General features: G+C 35.1%; 2 long non-coding RNA genes across 6 annotated transcripts in view; one reads left to right on the top strand and one right to left on the bottom strand.

Annotated features, from left to right (window-relative positions):
• The window catches only part of LOC106509894 (uncharacterized), a 434,988-nt gene that overhangs the window by 29,435 nt on the left and 387,024 nt on the right, over nucleotides 1-18,529 (bottom strand). For 2 of the 4 annotated variants that reach the window (XR_014842537.1, XR_014842539.1), the window contains one exon: nucleotides 7,507-7,554. This is a non-coding gene — a long non-coding RNA (uncharacterized LOC106509894). Of the gene's footprint in view, nucleotides 1-6,708; nucleotides 7,555-18,529 lie in introns of those variants that run through there. The other 2 variants (XR_014842540.1, XR_014842538.1) reach the window with 1 other exon arrangement.
• Nucleotides 1-18,529, top strand: part of LOC106509892 (uncharacterized) — a 545,897-nt gene that overhangs the window by 280,033 nt on the left and 247,335 nt on the right. The gene's annotated exons all lie outside the window — the stretch shown is intronic.

Below are 18,529 nucleotides of genomic sequence, written 5' to 3'. Positions count from 1 at the left end.
AGGCAAGCATTTGATATATGGTTATTGTTTATCTCCCTTCTCTTTGCAAGTACATTGTCAATATATAAATGCTGAGTTTTTGGCAGTGATGTATATTAATATTATTTTGACAATTTTTTTTTAATTTTTTAAAGATTTTTATTTTTTCTATTATGGTTGATTTACAATGTTCTGTCAATTTCTGCTATACAGAAAAGTGACCCAGTCATACACATACACACACACAAATGTCTTTTTATCACATTATCCTACATCGTATTCCATCACAAGTGACTAGTTATAGTTACCTGTGCTATACAACAAGATCTCATTTCTTATCCAAAATGGCTCTCTCCTGATGGAAAGAAGGCAGCAGGTGGATATATTTCTTGTGAATGTTTAAATTCCTTTCAATGTCTGATAGTAACTGGGTATGAAATAAGGAATCCAAATAAAATGATGAATAGCCAATTTTGTATTACTTTTAGGAGTCAGAGAATTGACATTCCATATGCTGATAAAAGATTTTTTAAATAAACAGATGATTTTACAGTAATATGAGCATATCAAAAGTGAGAGAGTATTGGAAATTGCCTCTTCCTACCTCTCGAGGCCCTATAGTTCTTTAACCTATATTGTCATCTAGTAACATACAATGGCTAGAATTTCTCCATTAAAAGCCATTAATTAAACAGCCCTCAGTAGATCTCTTGTCTTCTCTCAGCCATATAGCACCAGAATTAAGTTCTGCAACTGAAGATAATTTGAATTAGGAGTAAATAGAGGAGTTCCCATTGTCACACAGTGGAAACAAATCTGACTAATAACCATGAGGTTGCGGGTTCGATCCTTGGCCTCACTCAGTGGGTTAAGGATCCAGTGTTTGAGCTGTGGTGTAGGTCACAGGTGCAGCTTGGATCCTGCATTGCTGTGGCTATGTTGTAGGCCTGCAGCTGTAGCTCCGATTCGACCCCTAGCCTGAGAACCTCCATATGCCACAGATGCAGCTCTAAAAAGAAAAAGACAAAGAAAAAAAAAGTAAGTAGAAACAGGAGGTAGAGTATGAAGGTAATATAGTAGAGGGTAAAGGTTAGGAATCCCACTCTGAATCCTGCTTTATCAATGTTCTTATTGGATTAGGTCTTCTGAGAGATATAGAAGTGCGTGAGCATTTGGACAGAAAGAGAACAGGGGACCTTAGATTTCTGATTATGAAACAGGGAAGAGTTCATAGATTCTTGCAGAAAAGGAGAAAAGGAAAGAGGCAAAGTCTAAAGAAATGAAGTTACAGGGTTTCAAAGTATCTCCCCAAAAGACATTCATAAACATGCATAAACACATAAGCATGCATGTACCCCCTCCCATACACACACATACACAACACAATAACAGATTTGGGGTGGGGGGAATCTGAATGCAATTTTGAACTCCAGCTGCTCATATTTAGCATAAAGTTATTTTCAGGGTAGCCAAATCATGTAACCATTACTGATTCCTACTCGAGTATGTAGAGACCTGGAAATCAGTGGTGACAGGATAATCTGCTGCAGTGACCAGGGAAGGGAATCTTCTGACTGCAACTACATACAGAAGAAAAAGGCTACATCAAACTCTGAAGTTTCTACATGTCTCCGTGGTACTCTGTTAGTGCATGGAACAAGGGAAAATGGGAAGAAAAACTTTATTTTGTGATAGTCTCATGAGGTCACTATTCGTTCCAATCTTCAGATAAAAACATAGCGTGTCACAAAAGCATTGCCACAATTCTCACATACTTATCAGTGAGAATCCATTTCACCTAAACTTAAAACAGCAGCTTATAGTGTAGATGCTGCTTACATGCTCATATGCTAACTCAGGGCTGCTCAGAGTATGAACTGGTGCCAGTAGGAAAATGCTTAGTTTCTGGTTTGCAGTGACAAATGTCTTTGAATTGGGGGTCTAATTTAGAAATCCGATAGCAATTTGACAGAGTATATCTTTTGAATCTACTAAGAAAAAAAAGTGTCCTAGCACCATATTTTGTCTTTGTTTTATCATTTTTCTGAACAATATGTTTTTATTGCATTTTATAAAAGTTTGGGGGTTCCTGTTGTGGCTCAGTGGGTTAAGAACGCAACTAGTGATCATGAGGATGTGGGTTCAATCCCTGGCCTTGCTTGGTTAAGGATCCAGTGTTGCTGCCAGCTACGGTGTAGGTTGTAGATACTGTTCAGATCTGGTACTGCTATGGCTGTGGCTGTGGCTGGCAGCTGCAGCTCTGCTTCAACCCCTAGCCTCAGAATTTCCATATGCCATGGGTGTGGCCCTAAAAAGACAAAGCAAAGCAAAACAAAAATGTTTAGATCAAGATGAATTAGTAACTTGCATAACAAAACAAAACTGGTCCTCTGTCACAGATAGCCTAGGAAGCACTGGTCTAAATGGTACTCCAATCCACAAAACGGACTAAGACTTTGCCTAACATTTGGACTCATTTTCTATATTTGATAGCTGAATGCTTAATATACATAGCATAAAGTATCATCATTGGAACACTAGTCCCTTAAACCTGTTCTGCCAAAATATACAGGGACATACAGACACTACTATGTATAAAATAGTTAACCAACAAAGACCTACTAACACAGAAAACCAACAAAGACCTAACACAGAAAACTATACTCAGTATCTAGTAATAACCTATAAGGGAAGAGACTCTGAAGAATATAAATAAATAAATAAAACAATTGCTGTGCTATACACTTGAAACTAAAACAATATTGTAAAAAAAAAAAACACTTAAATTAAAAAATAGAAAAAAAAACCCACAAGGTAAAACAATATCAAAAATACACAGGGACAAATACTTCTAAGAAACCATACATATCCTATATTCACTTTAGACATTCACAGTGGGTGTTAGCATCCTAAAGGCTCTGAGAAATGTTGCAATAAACACAAATATCAGTTTAACAGAGTTTCCCAAACTTATTTGGTCACAGAGCTCCTTGTATCCTGTAGCACCTTAGCACATATTAACATCCTCTGAAAATCATGTCCTATGGACCATGAATTCTGTTTATTCATGACTGGAGACCTCAGTGAGAGCTGAAAAGGAAGAGAATCAGGTGACAGTATATAATGTTAAAGGAAAGAGGTAGACAGTACCCATACTTTATAATCATAACCTGGGTAATATGTTGGTTCTGTTCAGACTGGCATTCTAACATGAAACCTTGACTCCCCCATCCCTCTAATTCTTCCACCTGCCTTTTTCAAACAATCCTACCTTTTCAGCAGGCCCTTTCTTCAGATGCTTAGAGAAAGATTTCTGCTTCCCCTGAGTCTTCACAATTGAGCCAGAAATTATGTAAAATTTAGGGTTTTGCTAGTTTCCTGACTTTTAGACATCTGGTCCTTTCTATATATTTCCAGGCATTTAGTCAGATCCCACTGATTTGGACTAACAAAGGAAAAGGTCAATCTAATTTAGTAAGAAGTCTGCTTTATATGATATTTTAAAAGTAATGCAGTTTTAGTTTCATTACTTTCCAAAGCCTATTGTGCCAGAAACTTATTGTGGAATATACATATTTCTTATTTTATAGAATAATATCAATAATTTATATTAATTAAACTTAAAACAAGGTTTTATATTAAGTTTGAATCTCCCTTCCTTCCCCCTCCTCATTTATAGTGATTATAATACCACTTTAATTTGCTTTAAATTGTATTTCTAGATAAATATATACTTTATTGCAAGTCCTGTCTCAAAAGCAGCTGTTCAAATTAGTGACCCTCAAAGAATGAAGCTTGCTTGAGTTTGGTTTCTATCTTCATTAGTGCAGGAAATATATGAAACAAAAGTAAAGAATTCAGAATCTCCATGCTCTTTCTCTCCAAATACTTACTCTGAAAATGAATCTTTATTTTTCAAGGCAAAAAGTATGCGGCCTCTTACTCTCTCTCCTCATAATTATCACCATGTTTTATTTCTCTCATAGTAGTAATCACTATTTGAAATTACAATGCTGGTTTTTGCCTCTCCATACTACTGTGTAAGCTCACCGACAGAACTAAGCCCAGTTGATGTAGAATAAGGTAGAACAGGGTCTACTTAGTATCAGTATGTACAAAACAGGGGCCCATGAGAGAGGAACCAGCTAAAGGTGGTCTAGAGATCAGTAGGCCTGTTGGGTCTCCTCATCACCACCATCCTCACACAAAGGCTGTCTGGCTAACAAAAGAGGAGGAAAAAAAGAGTATTTTCCTTTGACAATATTCAGTTTAGCTGTTGAGAAAGACTCAGGCTTCTAAAGGCTGTATCACTTCTTTTTTATTATTTTTTAATTTTTTTATAATGATTTTTATTTTTTCCATTATACCTGATTTACAGTGTCCTGTCAATTTGGGGTTAATAGGTGCAAACTATTGCTTTTGGAATGGATAAGCAAAAGGCTTATGGAGAACACCAAAAAATAAAACATCTATGGAAATTTCCCATATACTAGTCTCAGAAGTTTCTAGATGATATGCTCAAAAAATAGTTAAAAAATTGAGTGAGAAATAGAAAACATGAGGCACAAGATACATCAGAATTAGCTGAGAAGTACAATGAAAATAAATCCCATGATGACAGCTGGCCTACAACAGGAAGTTGGAATGCTGAAAAAAAATTTTTTTTTCCAAGAAGAAAATTTTTTCAATTGATAGGTGGAATAAGCAAGAAGATTTTAGTTATATGGCAAAACCAGTCATATATTTTTCTCAGAAAGGTTAAAGAAATATAATTAACGGTGCCTTTTAAAATGTATATAATAAGCACAGTAAAGATATGAAGCAAATAAAATGTGTCATTGTTTAAAGAAATTTCATGGAATGTAAAAAATCTGCCATGATTTCATTTATGGTTTCTGGTTTCCTGTTTGGCTGAAAAGGCATTCCTTACCCTGAGGTTATATCAATATCCTCCTAAATGATTTAGTTTAAAAATTTGTATTTTTATGTCCTTTACATTTAGATTTCTAACCCGTATAAATTTAATTTTACATGGAGTCTAAATAGGGATTAATTTTATTTTTTCCTGATGAGTAGATAATTATGCCAATGTCACTTATTAAGCACACCATTCTTTCCTTACTGAATTGAAATGCCACTTTTATTATTTTATTCCAGGTACTTCAGAAAATGTCTTATGCTGTAGGTAAAAGAAATCAGAAAGAAAGAGATTTGTCTTTGTAATGGAGAAGAAATAAATGTTTGATAAATTGAAACAATGAAAAGGTATAATAAAGCATATGTAGGAATTCCCTTGTGTTAAGGGATGGTTAAGGACCTGGCATTGTCGCTGCAGAGGCTTGAGTTGCTATGGGTTCAGTCCCTAAACCAGGAGCTTCTGCATGCTGCAGGCACAGCCAAAAAAAAAAAAAAATGTAAACGTCATAAGTTAAGTCCCATAGCCATAAGAATAAAAATAGAATGTAGGATTTAAAAAAATAAGAGAAAACAATTTAAATTATCTGTAGGAATGCAGAAGAAAATTAAAAAGAAAATTTAGAAATCTGAAATAATGCAAAAAACATTTGCTGAGAGAATAGAATGTACACTAATTGTAAATTGGTTAATCTCACTAAATGAAAGACTAAATGAAAGACAGATTGTATTAAAAGTGTACATATACATACACATACACACTCTGCCACCTATTTCTCTGTAAATAAGATCATGGACTTGACATCTTGAAATAGGGATTTTGTTTACTGAATGAAGATCTGCATTCATAAAGAATGAAACGCCTTTTGACAAAATCAAAGATTTCTGCTTAAAAGACACACAAATAGAAACACTTTCAGCAAACAGTGATAAAATGGAAGTTTTTCAACCTAATAAAGGCCTCTGAGAAAAACCTGTGGCTATCATTATTCTTAATGGGGAAAGGCTCAACATACTTTCAGTAATATCAAGAATATGGTAAGAATACTTGTTCTTATTCTTGCTATTCAGTTGAAGTTTCCAGTACAATAAAGTTAAAAAAAAAAAAAAAGGCATCCAGATTAGGAAAGAAAAAGTAAAATCCTTTTTATTTATAGACAACACAATTATCTCTGGAAAAAATCACATGGAATCCTCAAACAACTACTAAAACTAACATGTTTGTTTAATAAAGTTGTAAAACGAACGCTCAGTATAAATATTAGTTGCATTTCTATATGCTAGCAATGGACAATAAAAATTAAAAATAATACCATTTACAGAAGAATCACAAATGCGAAATACTTAAGAAATAAATCTTACAAAAGCCATGTATACTAAAATCTGGAAATACCACTAATTGAAATTAAGATCTAAATTAATAGATTTAGCATGATAAACTTTGTTGGTGAGTCAGAAGACAAATTTATTAAGATGTCATCCTTCCCCAAATTAATCTATAATTTCAAGGCAAACCCATTAAAATCTCAGTGACATTTTTATAAAATTGACAAGCTGATTCTGAAATTCAAGCAAATCCAAAGGACCTAGAGCAGTGAAAACCTTTGAAAAAAAAACCTAAATTGGAAGAATAACATTGCCTGATTTTAAGATTTATTAAAAGCTGCATTAATCCAGCTGCATCATGCTGTGGTATTAGCATAAAGATAAACAAATAGATCATTTGAGCAGAATGGAGTCCAGAAATAAATAACATATATGAATGATTCGTTTTTCATAAAAGTTCAAAGGCAATTCAATTTAAAAATGATAGTGTTTCTTTCTTTTTTAAAACAAATGGTGCTGGGTTAATTAGGTACCTGTATACAAAAAACAAAATGAACTTTAATTCATATTTCCACCACATACAATGATTCGCTTAAGACAAATTTTAAATCTATATATGAAATCTAAAACTATAAACCTTCTAGTAGAAAACAGAAAAGAAAATGTTTATACCCTTGGATTAGACAGAGTTCCTAGATATGTCAGTGAAAGAATGGTCTAAAAATGAACAAAAATATGATAAATAACTTGAAAAATTTAAATCTCTGTTCTTTGAAAAACAAAGATTGAAAAGATAGACTGCAGCCTGGGAAAAATATTTGGCAGTCACATGTCCAATAAAATTTTGTATCTAGAATATATGTTTAAAAATTCTCAAAACTAATAATAAGAAAATAATTAAAATTTTAAAACATATGTTAAAAGATTTGAACAGATAAGATATATGAATACCAATGATGAAAATGAAAGGATTATTAACATCCTTAATAATTAGATATGTGTTCATTGAAATCACAATGAAATACCTTTACATGCCTATTAGGATGGTTAAAACTAGAAAGAATGACTATATCAGGAGTTGTTTAGAATATAGGGAAACTGAAACTCTCATACACTCTTAATAAGAATGAGTAATGATACAACCACTGGTAAACAGCTTTGCATTTCTAAAATGTTATGGAAAAAATAAAAATTATAAAATAAAAAAATAAAAAATCATCACCATTAAAAATAAGTAAATAAAAATAGCACAAAAATGGAAAATAAGATAAAACGTGAGCTACATACCTGCTATATGATTCACTCATTCCACCCTTAGGTATTAACCTATGAGAACTGAAAGAATATGACCATATAAAGACTTGTAAATAGGCATTCATTGCAACTTAAATTTTAATAACTAAAATCAGTGAATAATCCAATGTCCATCAATAGATTAATGGATAATCAAGTTGCAGTATATCATGTAGTGAATTATTGTTCATGAATGTAATGAATTAACACATACAACAACACGGATTAGTTTCAAAATAATTATGCTTTGTGAAAAAAATCAGTCAAAAGGTTACATATAGTGTGTTTCTGTTTATACAAAATTTAGAAAATATAAACAATTTATAATTACAGAAATTATAACAGTGGCTGTCTACAGATGGGAGCAGGGGTTGGGAAAACTGCTGCTTATAGAGTAAAGGGAAGTTTGGGAGATGAAAGGGAAAAATGCAAAATTAAAACAAGGGAGTTACCATATTTGAACTAATTATAATAGAACAAATAAACTGAAGAGCATAATTAACTCAATTCTCTGTACCTGAAGACCAAAAATAACAATAAATTAAGGTAAACAGAAACAATTAAGATAAATAGTTAAGATAAATAGCAGTATTTTGCTGCTACCAAATACTAGACACTACAGTTTTCACCACTGCTTCTTCTAGACTTCATTCAAGCATCAGTGCCAGAAACTTGAGCTTCCAGCCACCAATTGCTATCAATGCCAGGAGAGAGAGTCCCCTCACTTCTCCCCACTTACACTACTAGCTCCTATGTTAAAATATGACATAACTGTGACTTAATGGCGTATCCCATTTCACAAACCTGCACCATAAATAATACCAGAAAGGCTGGAAAAGAAGTTTCTATCATTTTCATTACTCAAAGATATGGTGACGTATTCAGAAGCTAGATGGCTGAAATGAATGTCAAATATTCATTTTTGACAATTTAAGAATTATTTGATTATTTGGTTGAGTGTGTCTCTAGGATTATTTTTATATACTATAAATCTGTTAACATATTAAAGTATATATTGATATCAGTTGATTTTTTTCCTGAAATATGATGTGCCTATTAAATGTGAAGATTGAAGTATTTCTAAATTTCAGAAAAGCTTTCCTGAAATATATTTGAATATTTTACTCCCGCCCCATTTGTTTTGTACTTTTCTTCAGGGACACCAATTATGCATGTATTGGCACTTATTCATATATATTCTTCATCCGTCATTTTTCCATTAATCCTTTAAACTCTTTAAACATACACTCTTTTGTTCAGGGTTTTTGAGCCTGCATTTTTTATTCCTAATTTTTTAGTAACATTTGTCTTTTGTTTTTTTTTTTTTCCTGCTTCCCTCTGGTGAATTTTATTTACTCTTATACTTCTTTCCTGAGCTTTGCCATTTTGGTGTTTTAATGTCTTATTCATTGATCCCCTCTTTCTCCATGTTGGGTTTTCCTCATAAAGGCCACGTTTACATTTTTTAAAGTTGTGGGCAGTATTTGCTTCTTTACAGCATACTCTTTCTGTGTGGTTCTTCATCTGCCTTCTTTATATATTGTTCAATTCTCGTTTTTAATTAAAAATATGTTCCATGGATTTGATAAGTTTTATTTTATTTTTCTTGTTACTAATACTGTGGATAGGTAGCAGTCATATTCTTATTGTTTTTGTGTGAGAAATCTTTGAGTGAGATTTCTTCCTGAATGAGATTTTGAGGACCTGGGACCACTAAGAAGAAGCTGCAGTTGGAAACAATTTGAATAGCTGGGTAACAAGAAATTTGCGAATCTGTCTACAAAAACTTGCTCATCAACATTGACCTATAGGTTAAAAAAAAAAAAGCAGGAGAAAATAAAAGTTCGTTTGCTTATCATAAAACTACATGATTCTGTATGATAAAGGTGTGTGAGAGTATAAATGTGTGTGTGTGTGTGTGTGTGTGTGTGTGTGTGTGTGTGTGAAAGAGAAAGAGGGGGTAATATAATCTTATTTAAGTTTCAAGGCTGTTTGATTCCCATTCTTTATCGACCATCATCTGGTTATTCAAAAGTGGTACACATTTGCTATTCAACCCCATTCTGCCTGCCATTCCACAGAGGCAAACTCAATTCAGAGGTTCGTACAATGAGTCTGCACACACTTCTTGTATCATCCAAAATAAGGAGGTTCTGCACTCATATGGCTCTGGCTCAAGACCCTTACGGACAGATGGCTTTTCTTGGTGTCCTCTCTTACCATCACTCTCGTTTCATCCTTCTCAACATCTCTTCTTTATATATTGTAGTTTTAAATTATGTGTCCCATAAACTCATCAAATATGACATACTCCCTTTCTATTTCATGTACTCCTTGGCTTTTTTTTTTTTTTTAGTTCATTTTAGAGAGAAGAAAAAAATTATTTTCACTTTTCCCTCTAAAGACTGAAATAATCTATGAAATTTTCTAAATGATGTTGTCAAACTCTATGGCTATGAACACCTAAGTGCCATGATATGGGGAAGCCCACTTAAAAGCAATGCCAAGTTCAGTCAGGTCCCTGACTCAAGGTCATGTCTTCCAACTGTTCAGAACTATTAAATGGAAATAAATGTTACAGAAGAGAGTTCTTTAAACCTTGTCCTTCACTCAGTGCAATTATCATTCATATATCCTTTATCAAAGAACCACATCTGTAAGTTAAGTAAAAATTATGAAGATACACTCATTTGAACATGTTAACTTGACTTTTCATTGATGATGAGAGGCCAAGTCAGAAGGGGAACTTGAGCGGCATTCTGGTGTAATGACCTTTCTTTTGCTTAGGGATACTTATTGTTCTAGTACAGTCTTTATTTGCTACTTAGAGTAGACAGACATGATCGCCATACCTCCGAGTATTCTGGAATATGCGGCTCTCCTACGGACAGTTGTTCCACATGTACTGACTTAGGACTAACTAGGGACTGGAGTTGAGGAGTACAGTGATTAAATAGCTCAGATCATTCTATCAAAATGGTCCCATGTAAAGACATCTCAATTGAACTCATAACTAACAGACAAAGCAAGTCTCTAACCACCACCTCATAGGACTTTTATATAGTTTAAATAAGAATATTCTATGGCATGTAGTAAATCTTCAATAAGTATTAGCTATTTTATTGCTAATGTTGTTTTCTATCATCCTCATTATTATCAGTAGGAAAGAGGCAATAGTAAAATTCTATGAAGAAAAGAGAACTCTAGATTGACTCCATGGATATTGACAAGGACCACTTTGTGGTCTTTCGATAAAGAATAGCCTACTTGGAAATGCAGAAGTGGACCTAAAGGCACACATGAAAGAGAACAGGGCTGTTTTTGATCCTGTGGTATCAGGGTGCACTGTAACAAAACCTGCTTCGATTTCAGGTCCTGTGCATTGACCATTTGGTTCTGTCTCATTCTCTCTAACTTGCTTCAATTCAGTGTGTTTTCTTTAGCAGAACACTTGGCATCGACCTGGTCCCTGTATAACAATTTTGAGAGGATGAGAGACGTGGATGGAAATAACCCCTCTAGAGTTACGATGACCTTCTCCCATAATGTATTGTAATGTGGTGGTAATGATAGATGCACTAGCTTCTGTATTTGAAGTTAAAAGAAAATTCAGTTATGTTTTCTTTTCACCATCCACAAACTGTTATTTTGTAATAACAGAGGGAAGAGTTTTCTATAGCAGCCTCGTCAGTGGTTCCAAACTGGAAATAACATCCAACCACTAACTGCTGTTTAATTTTTTTGTTTTTACTTTATTTCATGCGTAACTATGTTTGCACAGCAGGGCAGCAAACATCTGAGGAAATGTCACTTGGAATAGCAAACAAGCTAGCAAAGTCATCCTTACTGCGTGGGGTTTTGCCTTTGGTGGGTCTGCACAGTCCCAATTCACCAGAAGGATATTATTTAAATAAAACGAAACCTGTGGGAAGTTAAAGGATGGCAAATGACACTGCTTGCCAAAATATGGACTTTTCTGCTTGTGGTGCTTTATTTCTCTAGAATAGAAAGAGCTCGTGTAGAACATTGCTGGCTTCTGAATGACTTGGGAAGCACAAAGACAGTAGGCTTGGTGAAAATTCAGCACAGGGGCAAAACCAGCAGAAGCCTAAATGCTCAGTGTATAATCTTTACATGTAACTAAACCCCAGACAGACGTCTTGTGTTTCTGAGGGATGTTCCTGGTTTTTCTCAGGGGTTTCTATTTTGGGGGGTTGGCACAAAGAGATGTCAGTAGATGTTGGCAGAAGCCATGTCTCTCCCCAGCTGTACCAATGGAAATCATCACATTTCAGTGACTCATATTTTTTTTTCCTTTGCCAGTGGTATTTTGTATATCATCTTCTCTGCTCAAAGCCATGCCTGGTGACTAGGAGCAGGGGGACCCCTGGGAGTTTATGACTTTGACTTTGAGGAGGCCCTCCCTACTCAAAGGAAAAGCTATGGGAATTAAATCTTCAGAGGTTAAGACAGGACCATACTATGGCCTTCTATGATCAAAGCAGTTCTCTTGCATTAAGTACAGGATAGTGGAGCAGGTAATAGTTTGGAGTTTTGTTTTTCACACTTTCTATGGTGTAATTTATTCTATTTCTCTTCAGCTTTCCTCTTGCAATGAAAAGTACAGCATTTAAATTCATGAGTTCTGATAGAATCTCAAGTCAGCATTTTAACTACTTTGAGTTTCAGTTTACAGATCTGTAACGTGAATAGTAACCACTTCCTCAGGGTTGTTGAGAAGACAAAATTAGATAATTGAGTTTAGTGCATGTAAAATTTTCCCACCGAATTTCTTCTGGACGCAAGACTTATATCCAAGATTTTCAATCTAAGGATTACCTCCAGAAGAACTTTGGTGGGAAAATTTTCACATGCACTAAAGTTGACTTGTTCCATCCATGAAAGCGATATTTTTCCTTTTGTATAGTATCTTGCTCCAAAGGTGGATTTCTGTATCTAATCAAAAACTCTACCAAAAACTATTTATTTCCTCATCTTTCCTTACACAAGCATGTAATGACTTCCCACAGTATACCCAGGAGAGACATCATGACATTTCAAAGCTATACCCTAGTAACTATGATGCCTACAAAGCTAGATTATGGAGAGATTAATTAGGCACAATTCTTGCCTTTCAGCAACTCACAGTCTGATAATATGATAGAATAGGCTCCCTGGAGGAGCCAAGTTTTTGGGGTGGGCCTTAAATTATGTTCAGTACATTATGTATAAATATATGGATTAGGAAGGCACATGGAGTATTCAGGTTGGTAACTGGCTAAATGCACAGAGCATTTACCCTTTTGTCCTCTTTTTTGGATTTCAATAACCATTCTCAAATTTCATGTAGAGACCCATGAATTGTGGTAAATCATGGTTTTGAGTTGGAAGAGAACAGTGAAAGTGCCAAATCTCTAATAGTTATTCTGAGTTACTTTTTCAATCGCCAGTGCTTGGACCAGCGCAGAAGACACAGATTATGTCTTAGACAAGAAGGTTTTGCTTAACGTTATACAAGTTTATTAGACATGATCTAAGTGGGTAAATTTGGAGAATATACAAATTCACATTAAAAATAATTTCATTGATCTTTAGAAGGTAGTTTAGACAGCTCTGAAAGAGTTCTCAAAAGAAACCAAATCAGTCTTTCTCCTAGGAATATTTGGAAACCTAAGAAAAAAGCTAATAAGAGTTCTTTTCTGAAAAATGCAGAAAGAGGCCATGCATTCTTTGGTGATGTGCTCCAGAAAAATGTTAACAAAAAGATGGTTTTTACTATTAAACCATCAATTGGCTTTGGCCTGCAAAACACCAGCTGGCTTACATTACTTGTAATGTGCTTTGGTGTGTCTCTGATGATAAATATGAAGGGTCCTTTAAGATATACAGAAATATTAAGCAACTAAATATGCTTCCCCCCCCCTTTGAAAATTTAAGGAGTTGAAAGAAACATGGGGCCTTTTAAACATAGGGAGGATTACATATGGCCAACTCAGCTTTGTTCTCACAACGATGAGCCAATGAGGCCATCTCCTTAGTGGAGAGAATCATTGAGTTTGAGCCCCAAATGTTAGGAGTTTAGCCTCGCATATAAAACAAAAACAAAAGCATAAAACAAACGGGAAAAACCTGATCTTTCATAACACCACCTCAGTCATATCCCAAATAGTATCTCGCAGTTTTATTTTATTTTTCTATCGGAACCCATTAGTAGGCAAGATAGGTCTTCTTATCCTGGCGCATGCCAAGCATATTCCTATCACCAAGCCTTTGCTTGTCCTTTCTTAGAACAAAACCTTCCCTAGCCGCTCAAGTAAATATTGACTTCTATTCCTACTAGGATCCTAATTGCAAATCTTTATTTATTTATTTATTTATTTAGTCCCCTGCCTGTCCTCTGGGACCTAGTGTACTGCTTCTGAGGTTGGTCACTTTTAGGTGCAATCCAATCTCATAACAAATGATGTATATGCCCTCTAAGTACCTTATTTGCTCAACTCTACCCCTCTTTAATATGGAGTAGAGAACTTATTACACAATGGGTGCTCCAAAATATGTTTTGTTTGACTGGATGACTGATAAACCACACTTGAAAATCATGGAATTTTTCAAGCATTCAAATGACAAATGGTTTTCCAGTGTGTTCTTCAACCTCAACTCCCCTTATAACATCTTTGGTATAGAAACTTTAAAGAACTCATCCATCCGTTCATTCATTTATTCATTGAACAAGAGTTTTATTCCAGGCTCTGTCCTAGTTTTTGTTGATAAGGTTACAGGCACATGTGAGTTACAGACATAATGAAATAATCACACAGCCAATGTAAAGACTGACATAAAGGGGAACAAAATGATTCCTGTTACCCTTATGGTGTTTCTTTAGATTTCTTGGCTTGGAACAGGCTCTATTTTCAGTAGAGCAGCTGGAAGTTGACTTGAAGAAAGAACTAGGTAAAGCGGTGTGTAAGCACAGAAAAATCATCCTGAGATAACTCTGTGGTCTGTGATGTAGATAGTAATCAGAAAAAAGAAGGTCTTTCCTTTCAGGAACAGAGACCCTATAGGCCATGGGAGTGCAGTATTGGCCTGAGCCATCAAAAGCACTCCTCAAAATAGGGGTAGCTTCCCAAAGGCAGACTAAAGTCAATCCACTTCCTAGGTAGAACAAAATGTCTGGTACAGTAAAAATGATGAAAGTCTTTGTCTTGTCCTTTCTCCTTCTACGCTTCCATTTTCTTGGAAACCTTGGAAAACAAAATTATTGGGTAGAACAATTTTAGGATTCAGGGCTACACAGTCCCTGGCTGCTACATACTAGTGGTGGAGCTTGGATGTGTTACTTATCATAGAGATTCATTTTTCTCACACAACATTTAACTCGCAAAATAATTGTTGTCTCATGGTCCATTCCAAGAAACCAGAATCCTAGCACCTATGGCTAGAATGAGATTCTGGGAAACTCTTGAGAGAGGGACTGATCTTTTTTTTTTGCAGGATGCAGAGTGAAGGGATGGGATGGATATAGGCATAACGAAGTTAAGTATTATATCCAAGGAGCATAAGAACTAGATTCAAAAGTCAGCAATGGAAGAAAGGTAAAATAGAGCTAATAGGTTGTAATGAGGCACTTGGAAGGCTGACAGATGCAACAGGGAGAAAGTTCTGTACCCAACTGATCCAAATGATTAAAAAAAATTGATGGTTGAGATGGTAAAGTACCAAGGACACATTCCTGATATGAAGCAGACACTCGAAATCTGTCTTACGGTAGTTCTATGTATATATTTCTCAGGTACCTCCCTGTTGTTCTCCATAGCGGTTAATAGATGCAAACTATTGCCTTTGGAATGGATTAGCAATGAGATCCTGCTGTGTAGCACTGGAACTATGTCTAGTCACTTAGGATGGAGCATGATAATGTGAGAAAATAGAATATGTACATGTATGTGTAACTGGGTCACCATGCTGTACAATAGAAAAAAAAATGTATTGGGGAAATAACAATTAAAAAAAATCTGTCTTTTACTCCAAATTTGCCCTGGTGTCAACTAAAGTTAAGAATATGATAAGCAACTTTAGAGTTTAACACCCTTCACACACATGATCTCAAGTAAATCATGGCCTGTGTGGTGGTCAAGGGACCACTGAGGTCTGATTTCCCATCAGTTTATGAGAGGGGACATGAAGCTCAGAAATTTTACTTGATTGCCCAGGGTTCCACAACTAAAGAGATGACAAAGCTCAGTTTTGGACAGAATGTCTAGTGTGAAGAAAATATTGTTTTTATTACTGATGGTTGTATATGGCTGAACAACAGAATCATTAAAGGGAGCATTAAACAAAATAAAGATTTCTGAGCCACTCCAAACTGGCTGAATTAAAATTCTCTGAGGTTGGGGAGCAGGAACCTGTACTTAAAAAATTCGCCTTCAGTAATTTTGAGACAGTCACTTTGCAGTGGGGGCCAAGTCATCTGGGGACCGTTGCTTGACTCCACATAGGCATCTACAGAGGAAGACCATGTTATGTGCCCTAATTACTCACCCAGTTAGAGCTAAGCTGGGCTATAAAAACTTTTGAGTTTCCCCTTTAATAGACTATAAAAGTGACCCTGTTTTCACTCCTGTCTTCTCTGACAATTTTTTGGTAGTTACTATACAGAATTTACTTTTAACAATCTAAAAAAAAATCATTCTATTAAGAGGAATTAGGAAACATAATTAATCTAGCCAATCACTTTTTATAGATCTTGAGAACATCATAAATACATACCATAAATACCATTTTATATTTTAATTTCTCACTTAAAACATTGCATGAATGGGAAAATCCTCTTGAATTCTATAGCATAAAAAGGCAAATAGCAAAGTAGTTTTATACAAGATAATTTATTAAATGTACAAGAAACTTTGAGAATTTCAGTAATAAAAAAACTTCTGTCTTTACTAAGTAAAATAACACATAGTAAAACTTTTGTCTTGAAGTCAGGAGATCAACTCTGTGATCCAGGATGAAATATTTACTCTCTCTGAGCTTCTTTTTCCTCATATGTTAAGTACAAAACATTGTGTCTGCCTCATATTATCCAAGGGAGGGTTAGGAGAGGTTATATGAATGTAGGTGTCTGCAACTAAGTCAGGTACATAAAAGGCATTCAACAAAATTTAGTTGTGTCTGAGGTTCTTTTTAAAAAGGTCTTGAGTGAAATAGTTCTTTCTTTCTTTTTCTTCATTTTCTTATCATAAATAGAGGCTTGTTCAGACAAAATGATTCTAGAATCTCTTACAAAGCTGAAGTTCTATATTTTTATTTATTCTAGAAAGTTTTCTGTGTGACTCTAGTCAGCCAGAAATACTTCTGAGATGTTGTATTGGTTCCTGAGAAGTGAATGAAAATCCCTAGATAATCAATAACATTTAAAAATAAGTATTAGCTATAGTACATAGGATTTGCTTGTGTTTAGTGAATTCTAATGTTAATATAAATTAACTGAAATATGGTGAATGAATGCCATTCTTTCTTTGATATAAAAGAACCTTCAAGACTTGTATGAGTTTTTTTTAATTCTTTTAAGACAAAAATTATTGTGTGCTGACATATCAGGTAATGAATGGAAATTTTCAGAGAAAAATATGGAAACTAGAATTCTCTATTCAATGTTAGATGGATTCTGGCTTCATATCATAAAAGTTTAATTTTTCCCCAGTCATAGTATCTGGTATATAGTTGGTGGCCAATAAAACTCATCAAAGGAATTAACAAGTGCATTTTTCTGTTGAGTTCCATTCATTGGTGTGATACAGTGGAAAAGGTGTTCAATTGAAGTTCTGTTATTCCAGTTCTTTTCCTCCATTTCATTTCATTTTTTCTCCTTTTCCTCCTATTTCTCTCACACTTCTTTCTCCTCCTCTCCACCCCAACCCCCACCCCCGGTCCTCAGCTATTCCAACAACTGGTCTCTTAAGAACCACCAACAGTGGCCTCAGGAAGCAGCAGAATGTCATCAGGCAGAAGAGGACACAGAAGGCAGCAAGGCCCCAGAATCATATTTTTATCACTGACAATGCAACATGACATATCCTGAGCCAGCATCTGATAGAGGCATTCAGTAAAAGGAAATTCTTCATAAAGAGTTATGTGCAAAAAATATTCCTACAGTGAATTAAATTATCAGGCAACTTAGTTTGTAAACATTCCCATCCCATCATTTTTGCAAGAATGTAAGCCACACCTAAAAGCACATGCCTTATTTTGTAGGGAAATACATGGCGATGCATACTTTGTCCCCCTGTGCCAAGACTTATCCTTAACTTTAATTTCAGCCTTCTCATTGTCTCCCTGTGCTGCGGTATGATTCCACAGTACATCCTCCCATCTGCTGAAACAGAGAAGTGCTTGCATTTTAGACTGAGATGACTAATATTCATGAGGAATGAATCCAAACTCAAACTAAATGCACATTTTTGCATTTGTCCAAACTTAGCCATGAATTATCTCAGGCTATCAATAGAAGAAGAGGAAAGTTACTATCTGTAAATCCCTATTTGTTTTCCCAAATTGCACCCTTGGCAATGGGTGTGACAGAAAAATGTTCAGTATTCCTAGTAGCCTAACCTGCCAAGAGAGATAAAGCCACTTTGATGTCCTGGGACCAGAGACTACACAGATTTTTACCCGAAATGGACCTCAAGCCCTTTTCAATCAGAAGTGGGCTAAAACAACCCGCCTACTCCCCAGCCTTCTGAATTCAGGATACAGACTGTTGACCCTGCTGACTCCAAAAGGTGGCAGATCTAAAGTTAATAAAGTTACTCTGGCCAATAATGGTGAGAGTGATAATGATAAGAGGAACAATCCTAGTAAAAGTTAAATGAAGTCATAGTCGATCGACACTTTCCATGCTTACATTTCCTGTGTGAGTCCTACTTGCCAGCACTGTGCCTAGTGAGTTGCATACATTATTCCATATGCTTCTTAATGGAATCCCTGGAATGAGGAAGGTGAAGCTCCAGGTGGT

The sequence above is a fragment of the Sus scrofa genome, chromosome 3, assembly GCF_054392235.1.
Source record: "Sus scrofa isolate SSC_HxYL_T2T_F1_AM1 chromosome 3, Sscrofa_HxYL_maternal_Yorkshire_Landrace_v2.0, whole genome shotgun sequence".
Classification (NCBI taxonomy): domain Eukaryota; kingdom Metazoa; phylum Chordata; class Mammalia; order Artiodactyla; family Suidae; genus Sus; species Sus scrofa.
Note: the sequence above shows the minus strand (reverse complement) of the source record. Positions and strands in the feature narration are given on the sequence as shown.